Source organism: Trachypithecus francoisi, unplaced genomic scaffold (assembly GCF_009764315.1).
Source record: "Trachypithecus francoisi isolate TF-2019V2 unplaced genomic scaffold, Tfra_2.0 Lachesis_group3, whole genome shotgun sequence".
Lineage (NCBI taxonomy): Eukaryota > Metazoa > Chordata > Mammalia > Primates > Cercopithecidae > Trachypithecus > Trachypithecus francoisi.
The window spans coordinates 111158177-111180435 of record NW_022681468.1 but is presented as its reverse complement, the minus strand read 5'-3'; the positions used below and the strand labels follow the sequence as shown (position 1 = coordinate 111180435).

The 22259-nt window shown below is 52.3% G+C and overlaps 1 protein-coding gene across 2 annotated transcripts in view; it reads right to left on the bottom strand.

Moving 5' to 3' along the window:
- LINGO1 (leucine rich repeat and Ig domain containing 1) overlaps positions 1-22259 on the bottom strand; it is a 182691-nt gene that overhangs the window by 65078 nt on the left and 95354 nt on the right. For both annotated transcript variants that reach the window (XM_033189290.1, XM_033189291.1), the window contains exon 3: positions 12575-12756. The gene's annotated coding sequence lies outside the window, so the exon portion shown is untranslated. The remainder of the gene's footprint in view (positions 1-12574; positions 12757-22259) is intronic.

Genomic DNA, 22259 nt, shown 5'->3' with positions numbered 1-22259 from the left:
CCCTCTCTAGTGCACAGTCTATGAGTTTTGACAACTGCGTGCGGCTGTGTAACCACTACAGTCATCAAGGTACAGAACAATCCTGTCACCCCCAAATCCCTGCATGCTGTCTCTTTGTAGTCAACTCCTCCCAGCCCCTACCCCTGACATCCACTGATCTGTTTTCTGTTCCTGTTGTTTTGTGTTTTCCAGAGTGTCATACAAATGGAGTCATCTAAACGTAGCCCTCTGAGTCTGGTTTCGTTCATCCAGCATAATGCATTTCAGATTGATTAATATCTGTGTTGCCTCTTGAAACCAAATGTCTTTCTTTTTTGTTGCTGTGTAGTACTCCATTGTTTATCCATTCAGCAGCTGAAGGGCATTTGTGTTGTTTCCAGTTTTTGGAGACTATGAATAAAGCCACTGTAAGTATTCACATACAGGTTTTTGTGTGAATGTAAGTTTTTATTCCTCTTGGGTAAGCACCTAAAGTAGGATTGCTGAGTTGTGTGGTAAGCCTATTTTTAACTTTATAAGAAACTGCCAAACTGTTTTCCAAGTTGGCTATACCATTTTGCATTCCCACTAGCAACCTAGGAGAGTTCCAGTGGCTTTGTACCCTTGCCAACACTTGGTATTAGCCATTTTCAAAGTCAATGTAATGATATGTAGTGGTATTGCATTGTGGGGTTTTTTGGGGTTTTTTTTTTGTTTGTTTGTTTCGTTTTTCTTTGAGATGAAGTCTCGCTCTGTCGCCTAGGCTGGAGTGCAGTGGCGCGATCTCGGCTCACTGCAACTTCCACTTCTCTGGTGGGGAAGTGATTCTCCTGCCTCAGCTTCCTGAGTAGCTGGGATTACAGGCGCGCACCACCACACCCAGCTAATTTTTGTATTTTTAGTAGAGACAGGGTTTCACCATGTTGACCAAGCTGGTCTTGAACTCCTCACCCTCAGGTGATCCACCCGCCTTGGCCTCCCAAAGAGATGGGATTACAGGTGTGAGCCACCATGCCCGGCCTGCATTGTGGAAAAATAATGATGAGCATCTATCTTTTCATGTGCCTGATTTATTTTTTTAGCGCCATCACTATTGGAGATAAACATCTTAATTATTTAAATTATTTACCTATTTACTTTCCATCTCTTCCATTACATGTGAAAGCAGAGACCTTGGTGTTCATTCCCCCAATACCTAGAATAGCATCTGGTACTGGATAATGATAATGACGATGATGGTGGTGATGAGAGTTGTGGAGGTGGTGATAGCTAATATTTATAGAGCCCTTAGCATTTGCCTAGCACCATTCTGAATGCTTTACTCATAGTAACTCACTTAGTCCTCACAACCGCCCCAAAAGACAGAGATGCTATCAATATTCCCATTTTACAGAAGAGAAAACCAAGGTAGAGAGAGGCAACTAACTCAAGGTCACATAGTTAATAAGGAGAGAGCCAGTCCTTGATCCCAGGTGTCCTGGAGTCAGAACACCTGACTAGGTCCTTGGCCAAACCCTACATGCAACACCCATGGAGGGATCCATTGTCCTTGTACATTCTGTATCTGGAAGCTCCCTGATTAGCTTCCCACTAGAATCCATCCTCTTCCTCACCTTCCGGACAGTGTAGATGTGATCAGGATATTACACAGCCCATAGCAACCACTTGATATGCCCCAGGTGGAGAGAATAAAGAGGAGTCACGGCCTTGGCTCTTCTGAAACCTGGCTCTGAAAATAGTCCCATAACAGCCTTTGTACCAGAGAATTTTATTGCTCACTGAATGTCAGCACAATTCCTTGGCATTTCCTCAGCCCCTTTAGAGTTAGTTGTGCCATATGAGAAGTTCTGCCCAACGGGCTGTGAACAAAAGCAATGCGTGTCATTGCTGAGCCAAAGCATTTCAGAGCCTGTGCGAGACCTCATCATTGTCTCTTCTCTGCCATGGCGACTGGAAGTCACATGTTCTGGAAGGGGCTACAAGATGATGGAGCTCCTGGCAGCCTAGGTCCCTGAATTGTTGTGTGGACCAGAGCTCCACCACCCTGCCCACATCCCACACTGGGCATGGAATGTGAGTTCATGTGGTAAATGGAGGAAGGGAGAGAGCCTTTGTTGCGTTAAATCGCTGAGAGTTCAGACGGTACCGGTTAGTGCGGCACAACCTTGCCTATCCTACAACATCCCCAGTGCCCCTCTGGGGGCAGGTCACCTTGCTGAATTTGTTGTTAGAACATGTTTGGATGACTTTATGAATGAGAGAACTAAGCCCCATTTGGGAGACTCTAAGTAACTAAAATTTCAGTGGGGGTAGAATAATCTCAGTTCCCAAGTTCAAGAGTTCCCTATCCACAAGAAAAAGGGAGATCTTCCAGGCCCTGCAATGGGCTCCACCAGAAGGACCTTTCCCACATGGAGAAGGGAGGTGTGAGCTGAGGCAGGTGGTGGCATCTCCATGAGAGTTGGGGCCTATGCCTACATTCGAGGGCCTGAACTTGACTTTAGGGCAAAGGCTGGGGCATCTTCAGAGCTCTATCCTTGACTTGGGTCCAGGACCAGCTCCCAGAAAGGTTCTGGGGCCCCCAAGTCATCTGTCCACAACTCAGGGGGATAAGGAAAACTCCACAAGGCCACAGGGCCTCGGAGCTGCAAGCTTAATTGCAGGTTTATATTTTGAACTTACTGGTGTTTTACTTTGGCAATTATCACCTTAAATGTTGGGTGCTCCTGTGGGACAACACGAGGAACAAAGAGAAGAGGCTACCCCTTAAGATAACAGGGGCACTAGCAGGCAACCCAAGGGAAAGCCCTTCCTGTTGATAAATGCCCCTGCGACTTCTCTCTTTCCCCAATAAGTAAGCCTTGGTGGCAGTGGAATCCACCTACAAGATCAACAGGTGTGACTGATCCAGTGCAACCGAAAACAAAGTCACTCCAGGAAACCAGCAGTCTCTGCTCCATTCTTTGGCTTGAGCATCTATCTACTTGGGAGTTAATTTTGATGATGAGAAATTCAAAATCATACATTTGGTCATTTCTGTGTGTGTGTGTGGTGTTTTTTGTTTGTTTGTGGTTTTTTTGGTTTTGTTTTGTTTTTTGTTTGTTTTTGTAAAGGAGACATGTTTAATTGGGTGCAGGCTGAGGTTTTCACCCTGCTTGGACACATCATGGCTACAGAATTTGCTCAGATAGGCTTGAGATAAGGAACTGGTCAGGGATGCAAGGATGGCTCCTGGCTAGAGTGGAGTTGGCTGGACTGGGGTCAGCTCAGACCCTCAGCTCCAAAGTCCACTGAGGATCTCACTCAGGGAGGAAGGGGTTGTAGGTTTCAACTTTACGGTCTGATTCACAGAGACCCAGGCAATGTTGGGATGAACGCACAGGCTCTTGGAAAATGCCTGACTAGAATTGCTTTGAGGGAGGAATCCCTGAATGCAACATGAATCGTTTTCCCTTGAATGGTTTTTGCTTATTGATTGGGCTTCAGTTCACTGTCTGCCAAGGGTGTAGGGGGCTGAAAACAGAGGACAAAGGTTCAGAGGCAAATGGTGAAGGCAGCGCCTATGGGAATGCAGGAAGAGCTGGCACAGGAAAGAGGGGACAGGCAGAGGGAGGGTGGAGGGGAGGGGAGTGGAGGAGGGAAAGTAGCAGACACGCAGGTGAGGGGTGAACACCATTGCCACTGTGATTGTCATAATCATCATGGTCCCCATAAATCGCACCCAGTGAGCCCCCTGGGCTAAGCGCTTTCCTTCTGCTAACTCATCTGCTTCCCACACACGCCCTCGAGGTGGGTACCTTGACCATCCTGGTTTCTAGGATGGGGAAGCCGAAGCATGGAAAGGTGAAATATCTTGAAAGGAATGGGGTCGTTTCAAACCCAGGCAGTCCAGCTCCAGCACTCATCCCTAAGAGTCCCTGATAAAACCGCAGTGGTGAGGTTGGAAATGAATGGAAGCTCTTCCTCAATGCCATTGGCAGAAATTCTGTCTGTAGGTGGTTAGATCCAAGATAGAGAAAAATTCTTCTTTCTGCCACTTACTAACTCTGTGACCTTCAGCATATTACTTACCCTTTCTGGGACTGGTTCCCTGTCTCTAATGCCATACTCATATGGCAGTAGAGATTAAAGTGTGTGTGTGTGTGTGTGTGTGTGTGTGTGTGTGTGTGTGTAGTGTCTCATACAGTACTTGGTAGAGAATAGGTACTTCACAAAAACCAGACGCCCACAGGGCCACGATACAGAGGCACCAATCTCCAGAATTTCCAAGCATGTACATATGTGTGCATGTATGTGCTCCTATGTACATGTGGCCCTGCCAAGGTGACCACTCATGTGCACCTGCATGCATTTCCCTCCCTAGTCCTATCCCCAACTCAGGGTGGTGGTGGCGGCACCAGTCCTGTAGCCCCCCAAGCCAAACACCAAGCATCACTCCAGAATCCTCTCTTTCCCTCTCTCACCTCGCATCCTATCACCACAGTCAGCCAATTCCTGAATATTTCTCAAACTCATCTTCTCCCCAATTCTCCCCACCCCCTTCTGGACACAAGGGTCTCAGCTGCCTCCTATCCTCCTACCTGCAGTACCCCAGCCACCCCCATCCACACAGTGGCAATCAGGACGGCCTTTCACAGTCACAAATATGACCTCATCCCCGTTCCACTTAAAACCAGCCCAGGAAGCCTCGCCAGGCCAGACGCGAAACTCCGAAGCCCTGAGGAGCAGCCTGACAGATTTGACTAAATAAAGATCTAAAGCTTCTCTATGGCCAAAGATACCACAGACAAAGTTAAAAAAGACAAACAGCAGACTAGGGAAAATATTTCCAACACACAAAACAGACAAAAGTTTTTTAAATTCCTAATGCACTGAAAGCTCTTTTATATCAATAAGAAAAAGGCAAAAAGAAAAGAAAAATGGGCAAAGGATGTGAACAGTCCATTTACAGAGGAAGAAATACCCATGGGCAGAAACTGCACAAAAAGACACTCAGCCTCACCGGGGAGGAGCGGAGTGAGTGCGGAGACCACAGTGAGATATTTTTCTAGATCGGCAGATATCTGAAAGACTGAGAATGTTCAGTGCGGAGGACAGTGTGGGGAAATGGTCACTCTCAGATACCAAGGGGGCAGCGTCAGCTGGCCCAACCTTGGGAAGAGCAAGGTTGCTCTAAAAACGGAGCAGGCAGACCCTTCAACCCGGCCACTCTGCATCTAGAAATCTATCCTGCGGAAAGGCTACGGGTGTCAGCAAGATATATACAAGGATGTTCCCCGAAGCATTATTTGCAAGAGTGAAAAATGGAAGACAACCTAAATATCCATCAACCCAGGACTAGTTACATAAATTATGCTTTGTACAAACAATGGAATATTAGGCAACGATTAAAAAGAACACGGCAGATCTGGGTGCCGTGACATTGACTGATGCCCGCAATATACTGGGAAGTGAAAAATGGAACTGGTGGAGTAATGTGCATAATATGATTCCGTTTCCTTTCTTAGTAATACACAATAAATATGTTCGCAACAGCACAGAAAATGTTCTGAAAGGAAACATACCAGGCCAACAGTGGTGGGACATTGGCAGAGTGGGCTTTAAAGGCGAAGGGGGACTTTCCTATTTTACAGGACACACTTCTATATTGTTTCCATTTTATAATTGTGCTTGAGCAAATATTGCTTTTATGGTAAAAAAGAAAAAATTCCTCCTCCCATAACCCCTCACAGGCTGCAGGACAAAGTTCAGACTCCCTAGCGTGACACCCTAGGACCCTAAGGACACAGCCTCTGGGCACCCCCAGCTCTGGTCTCCCCTTTTCCAGTCTTACCTTAAATCCAGATGCTCCCAACTCCCTTACATGTCCCCCAAGCTGCCTCTAGGCCTTTGTCCTGTATGGGTCCCTCTTTCTGGAATGTCCTTTCCTGCCTTCTGTGCCTCACCTTTTAAGTAACTGCTCAGGTGTCACCCCTTCTGGAAACTCTCCCCAAACACTCCCCCACACTCTGCCTTCGTGGGCCCACTGCTCCTATAACATGTAACAGTGGTGACGGTCAACATTTAGGAAGTGCACACCATTCATTGGGGGCTGTGCAACGTGCCTTGCATTGTATTGACTCATTGAATCCTCCCAGCAACCCTCTGAGATAGGTTTATTATCATATCATTTAACAGATGGGGAAACTGAGGTACAGAGAGGTTACATGACTTGCTCAAGCTCACACAGCCAGTAATTAGAAGGGGTAAGTGGACCTATGCAGAGGGTCCCATGCAGCCTTCTACTAGTGCTTAGCACATAGGGCTGGAAAACCCTGGTCCCTGTACCTGCCAGGCCCCAAGACTGGCCTGTGAGCCCGAAGCTGAGATTTGCCTCCCCCCGCAACCACTCCCCCACCACTGCAGAACCTGGGCGTGGTGTAAGGTGCACCAGGGTCTGTTGGGGTCAGAAGCCAGCCCCCATCCCCAGCCAGCCAGGACTAAATTAGGACCCTTAGGGCTGGTCTCCTGCAGGGGAGCTGGGCTGGGGGTGGGGACCAGCCCCAAAACAGCCAGCTGACCCAGGACTGCTAAGGAAAGGGATGGGTTTGTAGAGGTGCAGTGCCTCTCCAAGCAAGAACCCCAGTGACCTCCCATGCACCTACTGTGTGCCAGGCCCAGGGGTCAACTGGCCCAGGAAGCTAGGGCAGAGACTCCCCTGCCCTCCACGCAGCTGCCAAGTCAGACGCAGGGAGGCCAGGAGCCTAGAAGGGGCTGGGCAACAAGCTCAAGGCAGTGCCCAGGGAGGGCTCTGGGATCTGAGCGAGTGTGTACACTCTGGGTGGGTGTGCACAGGGTCTCCATGAAGGCAGTGGCACCTGGGTCCAGCCTAGAAGGATGGGGGGTGTGGGCAGATAGAGTGTGGGGAGGGAAGCTCCAGGGGCCAGAGGCAGCTTGAGCAAGGGCCTGGAGGGGGTGGCTGTGGGGCGTGGGGGTAAGAGTCATTGGCTGTGGCTGGGAGGCTGCAGGGGATGGGGTGGGTGGGCATGCTAGAGGCCTTTGGAGTAAGACGGAGGAGGAGCTGTGCCTCCAGCCCAGCAAGGAAGGCGTGATCTGTGGAGGAGGCAGCTTGCCCGAGATCTGAGGATCTGAGCTTGTCAGGCCAGCTCCACCTTTGCAGTTAGCAGTGTGGCTGTGGCCTACTTCCAGGACCTTGGCTCCCTCACCTGTGGACGAATAACCCAGCCTCACAGACTGCTGAGGGGACTAACTGAGACAGTGGTTTACGGCACCTGGAACCCAGGGAGGCAGTGGACATGTCTCGGGCATGGTGCTCCCTGGGGGTGTCTGCCTGTGTACCAGTGAACTTGTGTGCATGCACGCCCCTGAAGGCCTCCAGGTATTCAAACACATAGAATCCTTGTTTAAAGTATAACTTTAGGCAGGGTGCAGTGGCTCACACCTGTAATCCCGACAGTTTGGGAGGCTGAGGCGGGAGGATCACTTGAGGCCAGGAGTTCGAGACCAGCCTGGGCAACAATAATAAGACCCTATCTTAAAAAAAAAAAAAAAGCCAGGAATGGTGGTGCACCTGTAGCCCCAGTTACTCGGGAGGCTGAAGTGGGGGAATAACTTGAGCCCAGGAGGCTGAGGCTTCCGTGAGCCATGATCGCAACACTGCTCTCCAGCCTGGGTGACAACACAGTGAGCCCCATCTTTAAAAAATAAGTAAAAGTGTAAATTCCAGATCACGGGATTTCAGACTCTTCAATGCAGGAGGCAGAGCCTCATGATCCTGAGCAGGTCCCTACCCTCCCGGGGCCTGGGCTTCCCCAGGTGGGCGGTAGGTGGCTGTCTGGATGGCTTCTCCAGCCCGGCTATTCAGAAGCAGCTGGAGCATGGCAGGAGGGGAATGGGTGTGAGTGCCTGGAAATCCACAGGGGTGGGACCCGGAGTGGGGAGGGGAGGGTGAAGGAGGCAGAAGATCCTCCTTCCTGGGCTAGTCCCAAGCCCTGAGTCTGTGGTCGGAGGCCTCAGCCTGATGTCCCGTCCCCCACCCAACTGAGGCCTTCCCCACTCCCCCTGCTCCAAGAACCTCAACTGTGCTGGAAGCCCTGCCCCAGCCCTGGATGCCAGGCTGACTGGCCCAGACTCCCCTGGCTGGCTCCCCTACTCCCACTGATGCCCAGGCTATGTTCACCGAGGCGAGAGTGGAGGAGTCATAAAGAAGCCCCCAGCTCCTACTGCAAGTTCACCCCCAGCAATACCAGCGTGTAGGCCTGGGGGCAGGCAAGACTCGGGAACATGCCCAGCCTTGCTATTTTAAGCCAAGGGGCATCAGGCAGTGCCTGTGCTTCTGTTTCTTCTTCCATGGAATGTATACACCTGCCTCCCTTGCAAGGTGTCATCATCAGCCCAGTGCCCCCACCATCAACCCTCTCACAGGTAAGTCCCTTGGTTCACCATGAGCTGAGGTGGTCTGGGGGGTCACAGTCAGTTATGCTGGGAAAACACTTACCCTAGACTCCCTAAACTGCCCATGGGCACCATCCTTGCCTCTTCGGGGACCCCATCGCAGCCCCCTCACTGGCCCCTGCCTCCAGTACCTCCATCTCCCACCGGTTGCCAGAGGAACACTCTGAATGCAGAGCCGTGTCCCTGCCAGTCCCCTGGGCCTCCCCCACCTCAGCTCTGATCACTTGGTGCTCTCATCACCTGTTTGCTTGTGCCCCCACTAGCCCTGTGGGCAGGGATCATGGGTGATTCATCTAGGCAATTCCAGAGCCTAGTGCAGGGCCTGGCACAGGAATCTTGTCCAGAGAGAGCAGACTTGGCAGTGGGAATGGACAAACAGGGCCATTTACCCCTACTACCCTGGCACCTGCTTCTCTATTGGCATATTCACAACAATGCTGAGCTCAGTGTGGGCCCAGGGTCAGGGCTCGGTGTAGGACCAGGATCTAGGTTAAGTCTTTTCAGGATCAGGGCTTAGTGTGAGGCTAGGATCAAGGCTCAGTGTGTGCCTGGGGTCTAGGGTCTAGGGCTCAGTGTAGGACCAGGATCAAGGTTCAGTCTGTTCAGGATCAGGGCTCAGTGTGAGGCTTGAATCAAGGCTCTGTGTGTGGCTGGGGTAAGGGCTTAGTGTAGGACCCGAATGAAGGTTCAGTTGATTCAGGATCAGGGCTCAGTGTGAGGCTGGGATTAAGGCTCAGCGTGCAACTGAGATCAGGGCTCACTGTAGAACCAGGATCAAGGTTCAATCTGTCCAGGACCAGGGTTTAGTGTGGGGCTGGGGTCAGGTCTTAATGAGGGACATTTTCTGTCCCCCACTGTGAAAAGCCCAGGACTCTCTACCACCTTACCCAGGGCTTTGAAAATAACATAACCTGCCCCCCAGGGGCCAGGGCCTGTCTCCTGAGCCCCTACTATGTGTGCCTTCTATCCTAGCTAGGCTGGTCCTATGCTCCACTTCAGGCAGCTATGCTGGGATTCCCAGATTCCCTCTGCCCTAGCAGAAGTGGCTCAAGCAGGGAAGCTCTTCTTTGCCTCCCTACCTAGCCTTCAAAAACACAGTGAGGACAGTCAGCCTTCTAGCGTGGATGCACTCCCAAGCCAAAGTGAAAAAGTGCTTTGTGGTTATGTCAGATTTCCCAATTGTCCACCCACTGCCCCATTCGATTTGCCCAGGTGATCCAGTGCCAATGGAGGTAAACCCAGGTCTGGATGAACAAGAAAGTGAAGGTGTTGGCTGGCACATGGCATTGAGATGCACAACCTAAAATACCTCCTCCTGTCACAGGGCCTGAAATCCCTTTTTCGAAAAAGAGGGAAGCAGAACAATGCTAGTCCTGACCTTTGGAAGACACAGTGCACTGTCCTGGGGCCACCACCATCAGGCTTCAGTTTATCCTTGCAGACAGGCTCAGCCCAGCGGCTCCTTGCTTTCAAGCCATGCTCGCTGACTCTCCTGTCTGAAACCTCCATCCTGGTTCAGTTTTCAGCTCTCCGAGGGCATGGGCTGTTGGAACCCCGGCCCTGGGTGACCCAGGTTTGACCCAGGCCTACTTACTTACAAACCTCAGAAACAAGGGCCAATTCAGAGACTGGCCTGGATGGGCATCAGAGCTGGGCTTGCCTCTGAAGACAGCAGAGCCAGGGCAGGAGGCGGCACCTGTCCCTGAGCCCCCCACCCACCCAGCCAAGCCCCCCACTGTCTCTGCTACTCTCAAGTAGAGGGTCAAGTTGGTGTGCTGGCAAGACACATGGCTCTCATTTTAATTAATTAAAGAAAAATCTAATCACTGCATTAAACTTCTCATTACTCCACTTGAATACCCGTTAAGTAAATGTAATTACCAGAGGATTGGGTTTCCCAGCCTCTTTCATTAGCTTCTGATAAGATGGGGAGAGGGAGGGAAGAGGGCGGGCAGCAGAACAATGCTAGTCCCCACCCTCAGAGGGCAGAGTGAGCACTGTACTGGGGTCACCGTGGCAGGCTTCAGTGTTCCTTGGGGACAGGCTCAGCCCTGGGCCTGGGGGAGATCCCCCAACCCGAGCTGCCCCTAGGAAGGCAAGGGCCCAGCATTTGGCTGCAGTCCGTACTGAATGCTTCGTTTCCCACCACTGTTGGTTATTTATACCCCACATCCCTCCAAAAGAATTGGAGGCTGCTGAGAACAACAGAAGCAGCACATGCTGAAAAACAGGAAGAAAACAGGACAAAGCAAAAATGAGAAAGAAGAAGCCAGAGACAAGGTTATTAAGCAACTGCATGCCACAGCACCCTGGGCACTTATCAGAAATGGGCCACAAACCGACTATGAGCTTCCTGGCAGTCAAGACAAAGACAGCAACGCACTTCGGTGCTGGGATGCAGTGACCAGCAGAGTATGAATGAGGAAATGCACACTGGGTCTTGGTCTTTCATCTGTGAAAAGGGTGGAGCTGGAAGATGGACTAATGCAGAAAACCACGGGCTGGGGGAACTGTAGGTGAAGGTTCAGAGGAGAGAAGAGGAATTACTAGAGGAGAAGCAGCAGAAGTGGAGGGCAAGTGCAGAGCCTGGGTGTGGAAGAGGTTTCTCCAAAGGAGGGCCCGAGGTCCCATACCATCACCAGCCCCCAGGCTGGCAGCCAGCCCCCTATGGTAGAAGGCACCGGCACCCTGGGGCAGGAGGAGCAAACACCAGAGGAGACAACACACTCAGGAGGTCCAGAACTGGCCAGGCTGGGACACAGGCTCCGCCTCCCTGTGCTAAAGGGTGGGCTGCCCAGATGCCCTCTATGGCCAGTGCATCACCCTGTTCCCCAGCTGCCCAGAGGGTGGGCTGCTGCAGCTCAATGCTCCCCCTTTTCTAGAGAACTGCCCTCCACAAATGGGGGCCACCTCACCTGGGCAATCCAGGCCCTCCCATGGGTGGCTCACTGCCAATGACTGATTGATACAGGGGCCCAAAAGCCTGACCTCCTTGTGGGGGGTGGGAAGGGTAATTCTGTGGGTGAATTATGCTCCAGGGTTCCCTGGACCAGCCCAAGGCCCAACTTTGCCTGTGCTATCATTCCTACCCCAATCTCTTCTCTTCCTCCCTTTCCCTGAGGCCCTGCCCTCAATACAGCTCGTGTACGCAAATCCTTGTCTCAGGCTCTGCCTGTAAGGATTCTGATCAACAATACACCCTGGCAGCTCCTTCCAAGTTCGAAAAAAGGAAAGAAACAGAAAAACCAAACCAGCGATGTCCCAAACTTCCTGGAGAGGGAAGCAAGAAGGGGAAGGGAACAGGGATTTACTGAGAAACTGCCAGATGTCAGTCCTTTCTGTACATCATCTCAGGTAGTTCTCTCAGCACCCCTGCCAGGTGAGGTTCATTATCAGGTGAGAAAACTGAAGCTCAGAGAGGCATAGAGATTTGTCCAAGGACACACAGCACGTCCACATCCATCTATGACACCATCTAGAATGATTATTTGTTATTTGCCTTCCCTAGTTGGGGAGGAGTCTCCCTTCTCCTGTCAGCAGGATCCCAAGATTCCTTTGGGAAACACTCACCCCTCATTCCTGGTCACATGGTTGGGGAAGGACAGACCCTGACCCTCAGCCCATCAGTGTTTCTAAGTCCTGTGGACTCAGTTAAAGGTTCAGAATGAGCTGAATGCTGCCAATAGGACCCTGAGATCAACTCGAGGACTTTTATTTGTTCTATCAGGGAAGATTTTGTCTCCACCCCCAACCCTAGATCTAAACCTAGAAGCATATTACCTCAGAAACTGCTGCCAGGCATCTTTTGACTATGTCATGCCAAATGCCACTAAGCATGGAACCATCATCAAGGAGAAGAATGAAGGAATACAGACAAAAACCAGGTTCTGGTTGCACCATTTGAACCACTGGATCAAGCCCTGCCTGAAGCCCATGTTACCACCAAACACTTTGGTTACATGAGCTGATAACTTCATTTGAATGAAATAGGGTTTGTTTTAGTTTTCGTTTTTTGCTACTTACAATCAAAGGGATCCTGACAGATATAGTGTGCAGAAAGGTATCCCTTTTGCTCTGGGGACCAAGAAGGCTTGGATATCCCCAGGAGCCAGGGAATGGGTAGACGAGGGATGCCACCTACCCTGACTGCTGCTGTGTCCTGCTGGGTCCCAAAGCTTGAGGAGTCCCCTTGGCCCAGACTGTGGTCAGGAGTAGACTTGGGAGCTGGTCCAGGAGCTGGATAGAGTCAGAGCCCTGGAGATGCAGGCTGAAGGCTGTGTAGCCCCACAGACTCAAGGTAGCCAGGTCATGGTCATAAGATCCCTAGAAAGGAAGAGAAACAAGAGTGAGTGGTAGGGTTCACAAGGGGCCCGAGGGGCACAGGAGGTAGGACAGATGGTGGCCACACCTTGGTGAAGGTGAGACCAAAGGAAGATCCCTGGAAGCATCTCTAGACCAGCACTGTTCAACAGAACTTTCTACCATGATGACAATATTCTGCCTCTGCACTGTCCAATACAGCAGCCACCATCACATGTGGATATTGCAATGTGAATAGTGTGATTAAAAACTGATTTTTAATTTTGTTTTATTTTAATTAATTTACATTTAAATCTAAACAGCCACATGTAACCAGTGGCTACCACACTGGACAACACAGCTCTGGATCAACCCTTGCCTTCCGGCCACAGTACACGGGAAAAACTGAGGTCCAGAGAGGAGAAGGGATTTGCCCGAGGTTACACAGTGAGAGGGTGGCAAAGGCAAACACAGTTCCTCCAACTCCTGGCCCTGATCCTCCATGGTACCCACTGCCCTTCCCATCATGGCCTTGTGTTTTCCCGTCATGCTCATCACTAGCAGAGTGTCCTGCTGTCCTGATATCCATGCTGCCATGGGTTGGGCTGTCCCTGGGGAAGGGAATGTCCCTGGGGAAGGGTGTCAGGCCACCCTTGAAGGGACCTGCCTCCTCCAGCCACTGCCACTGGACCCTCACTCAGCCCCCCTAGCAAAGCAGCCCCAATGAATGTCCTGAGATTGTCCCGGAAAACTGTCGCTCAGAGGGGAAGCCTCTTGGGCACAGAGTCATTATTTATAACAGCAAGACACTGCAGGCTGCCTAAACACTCCACAACAGAGATGACGGAGTGATTCACGGCACCCCTGCCAAGAGAGTAGTACACAGCCATTAAAAACGATCAACGAAGAGGCCGGCAGTGATGCTGAGTCATGTTTCCGTGACAATAATGAGGTGGAAAACTGAGAAATGGGTGCAGGTGGGGGTTGGGTTGCGGGGTGTACGAGGCCCACTCCCATCTGTCACCCTCACCCACACTGCGGCATCGTAGGGTTCAGATTACAGACCCGCTTTACAGGAGGAGTGGGGGCTTAGAGAAAGCAACCACATGCGTGCTCCTAGCTCCATGGAGAGTGTGGGCAGAGTGGGGCTTGAACTCTTGATTTCTGATGCCAAAGACAGACTTCTACAGCTGCCCTTTGTGCTATGATGGCAGCATTATGGCTGCCCTTTCCTTCTTACTTACTCGTCTTTTGTAAACACATATGTACATCATACTTATTAAGTGCCAGGAACCTTCCTCAGCCCTTGACAAATTAAAAGTTAACTCATGGACTCTGTAAAACTGGGTGAAGGAACAACGACTACTTCTATTGTTTGGAGAAGGAAAATGAGGCACAGAGAGATTAAGTAACCTGGGGCCACTTCTACTTCCCAAATATTCTGCAAGGTCTAGTACTGTCATTACAGGAAGAGGATAAGGGGGCAGAGAGGGAGTGGCTGTTGCCTGGAGGAGTGGAAACACGGATGGAGAGTTTTCCTCCTTTTTAATTTCATGGCAAATCTTTTTTATGGCAATTGAACGGAAAAAGTTCAAGAAGTAAAATAAATGTAGCAAGGAAAAGGTTTTTTTAAAAAACAAGCACACAAACAAAAATGAAAACTTATCAGATTGAAGTCACGGATGCATCCGACAGACCTCGACTGTGAATGTAATACACCTCCCAGCAGCAAAACTCATGTCCCTAGGCTTTTCTGCCAATGTCCTGACCTGGGACCACTCCCTCCTGCCTGGGTGAGATCCTCACCTCCAAGGGCAGCAGAGAGCAGCCCTGGGCAGAGGTAAACTTCAATAAACACCTCCTGGCTCCCTCCCGCCTCTGGGGCCCCTGCTGCCTGCAGTGCTCCAGCCACCGGCAAGCACTGAAACTCAGGACACATGGCATCCAGGCCTCTGCCTCTAGCCCCAGCCAGCCCCATTCCACAGGTGGAGCAATGGAGGCCCAAAAGGTGAAAGACTTCACCAGAGGTCACACTGCTACTGAACACGAAATGCCTGTGTGTGTGCTTATGAGTGTGCATGAACACGGCCCAGAGGGACACGTGTGTCTCCCACGCATGCGGTGCTTCAGGCCCAGGTGATTAAAAGGGCAGGTGATTCCCAGCTTACACACCCATGTGCACATGTGCACACACATACACACACACACAAAACTGTCATATCATTAACTGCTACTACAGCCACAGTGGCATCATCTGCTATTTCGTCCTATTTCTTGTTTTCTGTGTTATTTTTCATTCATGCATCAAATACTTATTCGGCACTTACTATATGCTAGGTATCTTATAGGGGCTAGGATTCACTGGGGTACAACACAGACAAGTTTGGTACTCTCATGGGAACAGGGGATACCGATGATAAACAAATAAGCAAATAAATAAACAAGATAATTCCAAAGAGTGACAGGCAATAACAATCATAAAACCTGGTAATGTGAAAGAGAAGACTTGGGCTGGGGCTGGTGGGTTACTCAAGCTAGAGGGGCAAGGAAGGTCTTTCTGGAGCAGTCACATTGGAATTTATTCTGTGGGAAATGAAGCTGCAGCAGGAGGCTGGGGCCCTGAGGGCCAGGGTAAGGGCTTTGGATTTCATCCCAAACGCAATGAAAAGTAACTGCAGGGTTTTAACTAGGGAAGTGCTATGATGTTTTCCTCATTGTTAACAGTTCTCTGGAGCTGCCAAGTGGAGACTGAACTCAAGGGCATCAGGCCTGGGGCAGAGGACCAGTGTCACAATCGCCCGAGGACAAGGAGACAGCCTTAACCAGAGGGATGGCACAGAGAGGGAGGAAACAGACAGATTCGGGCAGTGTGTTGTGGCAGAACCAACTGGTTGATGAGTTGGATGTGAGGGGGTGGGGGTAAGAAAAGGAGAGTAATGAAGGAAGACTCGTAGAGCTTCTACCATAGACAGGGACTGCTTTCACAACCAGACCCCACCCCTCAAGAAGCCTCAGGGGCCTGATCAGGACTTCTGGTCCCTGACAAAGGGACTTGGCATGTGTGTCCAGACAGCAGAGCTAGGCCTAAGAAGAAAAGATTCCAGGGAGACAGATCTCTGTTCAGCATGAGAAGCAATGAGCTTCCTGTCCCTGGAGGTATGCAAGTAGAGGTCTGGGGACCATGTGTGTTGGGTGGGGATTTGCACTAAAAGGGGAGGTTGATTTCTGCCATGAGTTTCTTTAATTCTGTCAATACATGAATCAGGGCTAGATTGCATGGATTGAAGCAGGTGTTATAGAGAGTCAAGGGAAGGCAAGGTAATGTCCAGCATATAGTTATTATTATTATTATTAGGACTTTACAGATCACAGAGGGCTCCCACCGATTCTCTACCTGGATCTATAGCCCGCACTGTGAGGCAGGTAGGGCATCATGATCAGCCTAATCTAGCAGATGAGGAAACAGGCCCAGCAAGGGAGTGGGATCAGCCCAGGGTTCCACAGCACATCAGCCTCACATTCTCTGTGGCCTCACACCCTCTGTGGCCTCACACCTATGGACCTTCTCCTCCCTCATCCCCAGCAGTCACCGCAGCACCCCTGCCCCGGAAGACGCAGGATCTCCCCACTCCACCCAGGCTTCCATTCAGCTGCCAAGACTCCCATCCCTGGAGGTTAGAGGCACTCTTTGCCCTCTGCCCCAAAACTTGGAAGGGGGTCTCAGCCTAGAAGATTTCCCCCCTGGTTACACAGGCCCTGATCCTCCACTCTGTCCCCTTTACCCCTGGTGGTTTTACCACAGCCCCTTAAATTGGTTCCTTCAAATTAGAGCAGTATCAAATACTAGGCTTTGCCCAGAAATGAAATAAAGTAGGGTCCCTCCCATGAGGCGTCATTCTTCCCCTACACCTACGGCTGCTGTGGGCCAGGGGCAACCAGAACCCACCTGACCACCTTCTGACCACCTTCCCCTTTCCTACCAGACAGGTAGAGAGGGCACCTGGGCAGGTAGGAGTGTCAGGAGGTAGGGTCTCCCCAGGGGACCTGGGATTGCCAGGTGGGCAAGCTGCCACCTACTGGCACTACATCATACACTGAACACTCGGGATAATCTTTTTTTTTTTTAATTTTTGACCAGCAGTTTGCCCTGACAGACCCCAGGATAGTCTTGAGGGCCAAGTGGGAGCATCTCACTCTTCAGGTGAGGCAGTGAAAGCTCGGATAGATGAAAGAACTTGTCCAAATTCAAAATATTAAATGGAAAGAAACAGTTTGTAAGTGCTGGAGCCAGAATTTGAACCCAGGGCTGACTGATTCCAAAGATCCGGTGCTGTCCCCTGCTCCCTGCTGCCTCGTGGAAGTGCCAGGCAGTTCGAAGAGGCAGCCCGGTGAGCAGATGGGGTGGGCAGGGGGAGGCAGAGAGAGGTGGCGGTTGTGGGGTGAGAGGGAGAAGGCGAGACAAAGAAAGGACAAAGAGAGCAGCAGAAACAGCGGAGTCGACAGGGGAACCGTGCAGGGGCCAGAAGAAGGCAGCTCTGGAAGCCACCCACCTGATCAATGCAAGGCCCGCAAGGCCACCCTGGTGCCATCTGCCCCTCAGATCTAGCCACTAGTGTTCCCTGGGCTCATCCCCAGATGCCCAGGCCCAAGAAGCCCCCACTCATTGAGAGTGCTCCCCAGTCATTAAAGGCATCCCCCACTCGTTGAAGGGCACAGGTCAGGCCCCTGTGGGCCAGTCCTGGGGCAGGGAAATGGGTTGAGGGAGTAGAGGGGCCAGCTCTGGCCCTGGGCAAGGCATCTGCCCAGCCTCTCCCTGCCCCAGCCTGGCTGGAGTGTTCAGCTGCCCAGGCTGCCCACCATGCCGGCCGATCTGTGGCTGAGCTCTGGGCTGGCCAGGTGTTCCCGAGGCCAGCTGGCAGCCCAGCACCATCAGCCTATCCCCAGAGCATGCAAGGTTTAAGCAACAGCCTTTCCACTGAACATTTTCGAAGAAAAATATCTTTTTTTTTTTTTCTTTTGAAGAGAGAGAAAGGGAGGGAGGTGGAAACTAGCAAGGGAGGAGGAGAGAAGGAGGGAGGGAGAAACCTACCCCATCATTGCAGTCAAGGTCACAGGCACCGGCACGGGGCGGGCTGGGCAAGGAGCCTTTAATCTGGGAGTTCAGGCTGAGGAAACTACACGCTTGAAGCCGGAGTACATTACTGCCCTGAATGATCTGTCGGCTTCTATTAGGCTAAATATCTCTGTATAATGGGGAATTATCCTCTGAAGAGGCAAACTGCCGGCCTCTCCAGGGAGGGGGCGGTGGGAACCTCGCATCGTGAGGGCTCTCCCACGGTGGGGCGGGGGGAACAGGACCGACTCAGAAAGCCAACCCAGTCCCACACCCCCACCCTGGAGAGTCACAGCCAGCAGCTGCTTTGATGTTTGTGGCGGGTGCCCGCCTCCCTTCCTTCCTGCCCGGACTCTTCCCTTCCTCCCTCCATACGAGCCTGGAATGATGCCAGACCCGGGTGTAGGCCTGACAAGGCCACTGGTCAGCCAGGTGACCCCAGGCAAGTCTCTGAGCCTCTTGGAATCTCTGTTTTCCTGTCTGTTAGACGGAGCTAATAATACCCGCCTGAAGGCTGCCCGTGCCGGGGATGAGCATGAGGCTGGCATGGAGCCCAGCACAGAGTGGACATCCTGCTCTGCCCACTGCGGAGGGCCCCCCATCCTCTTCATCCTCACTGGCTCACCCAAGGCACCACCACCTCTTCCAGGAAACCTTTCCTGCCCCCATCTCGGGGTGTCTCCCACCCTGGTCACCTACAGCCAGAACCCCACCTCCGGGACCTCCGTTTCCAGTGGCTGAGTAGGAGCCTCAGTTTTAGGAGATCCCCCTGAGCAGAACGGACCCCTCCTCATCTTCCAAACCCCCACCCACACACTCACAACTGGGCACCCGGGCCTGCCCCAATTTGCGGGCTTGGAGGCAGGGGTTAGGGTGGCACCACAGGCATGGGTGGGGCCCACAGAGGGATGACACTCATGGGAAGGCAATCAGCACCAGGGTAGCCGGGCCAGGAAGCCAGAAATCCCAGAACAGGGGTCTGCAAGAGCAGGGTAATAGCTGAACCATCAGCAGGACTGGCTAACGCACAAGGCAGGGCTTGGGGCCAGGTCAGAGGAGCAGAGAGGTGGGCAGGAGCTTAAGGCTGCAGTGAGCTGTGATCATGCCACTGCATTCCAGCCTGGGCAATAGAGCCGGGGCTCAGTGCCAGGTTCCTGGTGCAGGGCAGTGTAGGGGCGGGAGCAGTTCAGGCCAGGAAAGGTCTTGGGGCTCAGGCGGGGGCAGAACTGACCTGTGCGTGTGGGCATGAGGGTCAGATGATGGTGGCAGGGTGGGGATCAGGGTACCAGGTGACAAGGTTCTGCAGACCCCAGACTGTTCTCAGGGCTCCTGTGCCGCCCTCAACCTGTAGTGAATCCCTGGAATGGTTCAGAACCCCTTGCTGCAGATGCAGCCACTGCTGTTGCAGGGCCTGCGGGTGGGGACAATTCCAGGGCAAGACGCCTAGAGCCCAGTGGGACACACAGAAAGGAAGCCACCTCCAGGACAGGTCAGAAGCACACTGTGTTACCCACTCCCCTCAGTAGGCCCAGAGGTCCAGCCCAGAGTTCCCACAGCCTGGGGGAGCTGCCAGTTCACTCATTCACTCACTCATTTATTCAGCAAATGCCCTCTAATGCTTTCTGTGAACTAAGGGTACAAACACACCTGAGCAGGGTGTGGGGTGGAGTGCAGGAAGGTGAGAGATGACAACTCGGGGGCTGTGTGAGAGCGGGAGCCTGAGGGGCTGTGGAAACAGGGTAGGGGGCATCTGATCCAGGGCTGGGGTTTGGGAAAGGCTTCCAGGGTGAAAGGATCTTTGAAGGGGTATTAAAGGAAAACGAGTTGGGTTTGGAAGCAGTGGGGAAGGGCACCGCAGACTACCCCGGTGACAAAGCCCAGTGGCTGGAGAGGGAGACCGCCCCTTCCTTCAGGCAGGGCCTAGCAGGCACCACACAGGGTGGAGCTCTTATTCTAGGAGCCAGCAGGATCCTGAGGTTCTAAGTGGAGAGTACCCAGGGTCTGGATTCGTGCTTCAGAAACATCATTCCAGCTGCCACCTGGGGGAGGATGGATTTCAGGCAGGCGGAAGGACAGGAGGAAGTGAGTTAGGAATGAGGCAGTGGCCAGGGGAGAGGTGGGGTACAGCAATAGAGAGAGGGTGGATGAGGGAGGGATCTGGGAGGCGGAAACTGCAAAGTGAGGGCGGTGGTTATAATCCACAGTGCCAGCGTCCCACTGAGCATCCCCCACGCCTTCTGTCCAAACAACATCTTTAACTCTGTAAAAAATCCATTAGTTACTTTGATCTGCACAACACTCAGGTGAGGCAGCCAGGCCAGGAATTCATTGCTTACTTAGTCCATTAATTCAACAAGCATGTGTTGAGTGCCTACTACGTTCCAGGCACCATTCTGGCCCACCCAACACAAGGAAAAACTAAGACTCACAGATGTTGCCCGAGTTCCACAGGGGTGACCAGGACCTGCTACTGGTTTGGGAACCCAGATGCCCTTCATATTTGGGGATGGGGTGGGGTCACACGCCAAGCAGGAGCTGTGGAAAGGGAACGCCTGACAGTGGGGCTGGCTCATGGCCCTCCAGGGCAGGGATGAGCCTCCGTCTGGAGGAGAAGTACCTCTTCCTCCAAGGTGGGCATGGGAAACCCGAGAGACATAGCGGGGTGGAAGGAAGCAGTCGGTGGGGCGGGGGAAAGGCTGACCTCCACGGGCTGGAGGCTGGAAAGGGTGAGTGGACACAGATCAGGAATGGCAGGGCCATTAGGCCCAGCAGACTGTGGGTATGGCCAGAGGGTGAGAAGGGTCGGGTGAGCACAGCAGGAAGATTGGGAGTGGGGCTGCCTCCTCGAAAGTGCTTGCAGGGAGAGGGGAGAGGTGGAGGCAGAGTCCCTGAGTCCCTGCGGACGACAGCAGGCCCCTGGACTGCCCTAGTGGATGCCCCGTGCAGTGGCCTCAGGCTGCTCTGTGCTAAATGGGGGGCTAAGGAGCCAAGAGAAGGAAGAACTTCCTCGGAGGTGGCTCCCAAGGGCCCAGGGATGTGTCAGGACAGACCAAGGGCAGCCTGACTGCCTCCTGAGCTCACTCACACTGCCAGGACAGGAGCTGCTGGTCAACTCTTTCTCTCCGTTCCCCCAAGTCCAGCCCTATCTACCCCCAACATTAGCATTCACTGCTGAGGACCTTGGTAGTCCCCTTGCTTCCCTGGGCCCCCCTCTCTTCATCAGCAAACTGGGGTGGCTCCCACCTCACTGATGGTCAGGAAAGCACTAGCCCAGACCCTGCACACAGTAAGTACATACTAACCATCATCCCTACACCCAGTAAGCGCATACTAACCATCATCCCCTGCACACAGTAAGCACATACTAACCATCATTCCCGCACACAGTAAGCGCATACCAACCATCATCCCCTGCACACAGTAAGCACATACTAACCATCATTCCCACACACAGTAAGCGCATACCAACCATCATCCCCACACACAGTAAGCACATACCAACCATCATCCCCACACACAGTAAGCACATACCAACCATCATCCCCACACACAGTAAGCACATACTAACCATCATCCATGCACACAGTTAGCACATACTAACTGTCATCCGCACACAGTAAGCACATATTAACCATCATCCCCACACACGATAAGTGCATACTAGCTGTCATCTCTGCGTACAGTAAGCACACACTAACCATCATCTCTGCACACAGTAAGCACATACTAACCATCATTTCCCCCCTCCACCTCCTTGGTGACAGGACCCCTTAGAGCCCAGTCCTCAGCATTCCCCATGTCTCAAACACACTAAGGGCTCAATTAACTTTATGGGCTGAGTTTACCTGCTAACCAGCTGTTAGCAATATGACCAGGCCAGAATTCTGCCCATTGGACCCAGTAGGGAAGGGGCTGAGAGGAAGGACTTGGCAGACACCACGGGGGCAGGAAAGGAATCAGCAGAGGTCAAGGTAACAGGGGTGGCAGAGGTCCTGCTGTCACCACACACGATAGCATTCTCAGTCTTTCAGGAGGCAGCTGGGGAGCCAGCAGAGGGGAGGGCTGAGGGCAGGGCACTCCCAGGTAGAGGGTCCCTGGGCAGATCGGCCTCCTGCCCATCAAACCTGCTCTAGGCCTCCTCAGGGCACCTTCAGCCCTGAGAGCTGCTCCCCTCAACACACCTCTCCCCACCTTGAAATCTATCCCACTGTCTACCAAGCTCTCCCCTAACAAGAGCATTGCAGAGAAATTGAAAAAAGTCAAAAGGAGTTGCCTACTTTGGGAGAAGGGGCAGAGCTGGGAAGATTCCACAGAGGTGGCAGCTTTTCAACTGTGTGGGCCTCACCTAGCCCCTCTGTGAAATGGGACTGCTCTACTATGATGACAACAACTCTTACTACTACTGCTACTAATA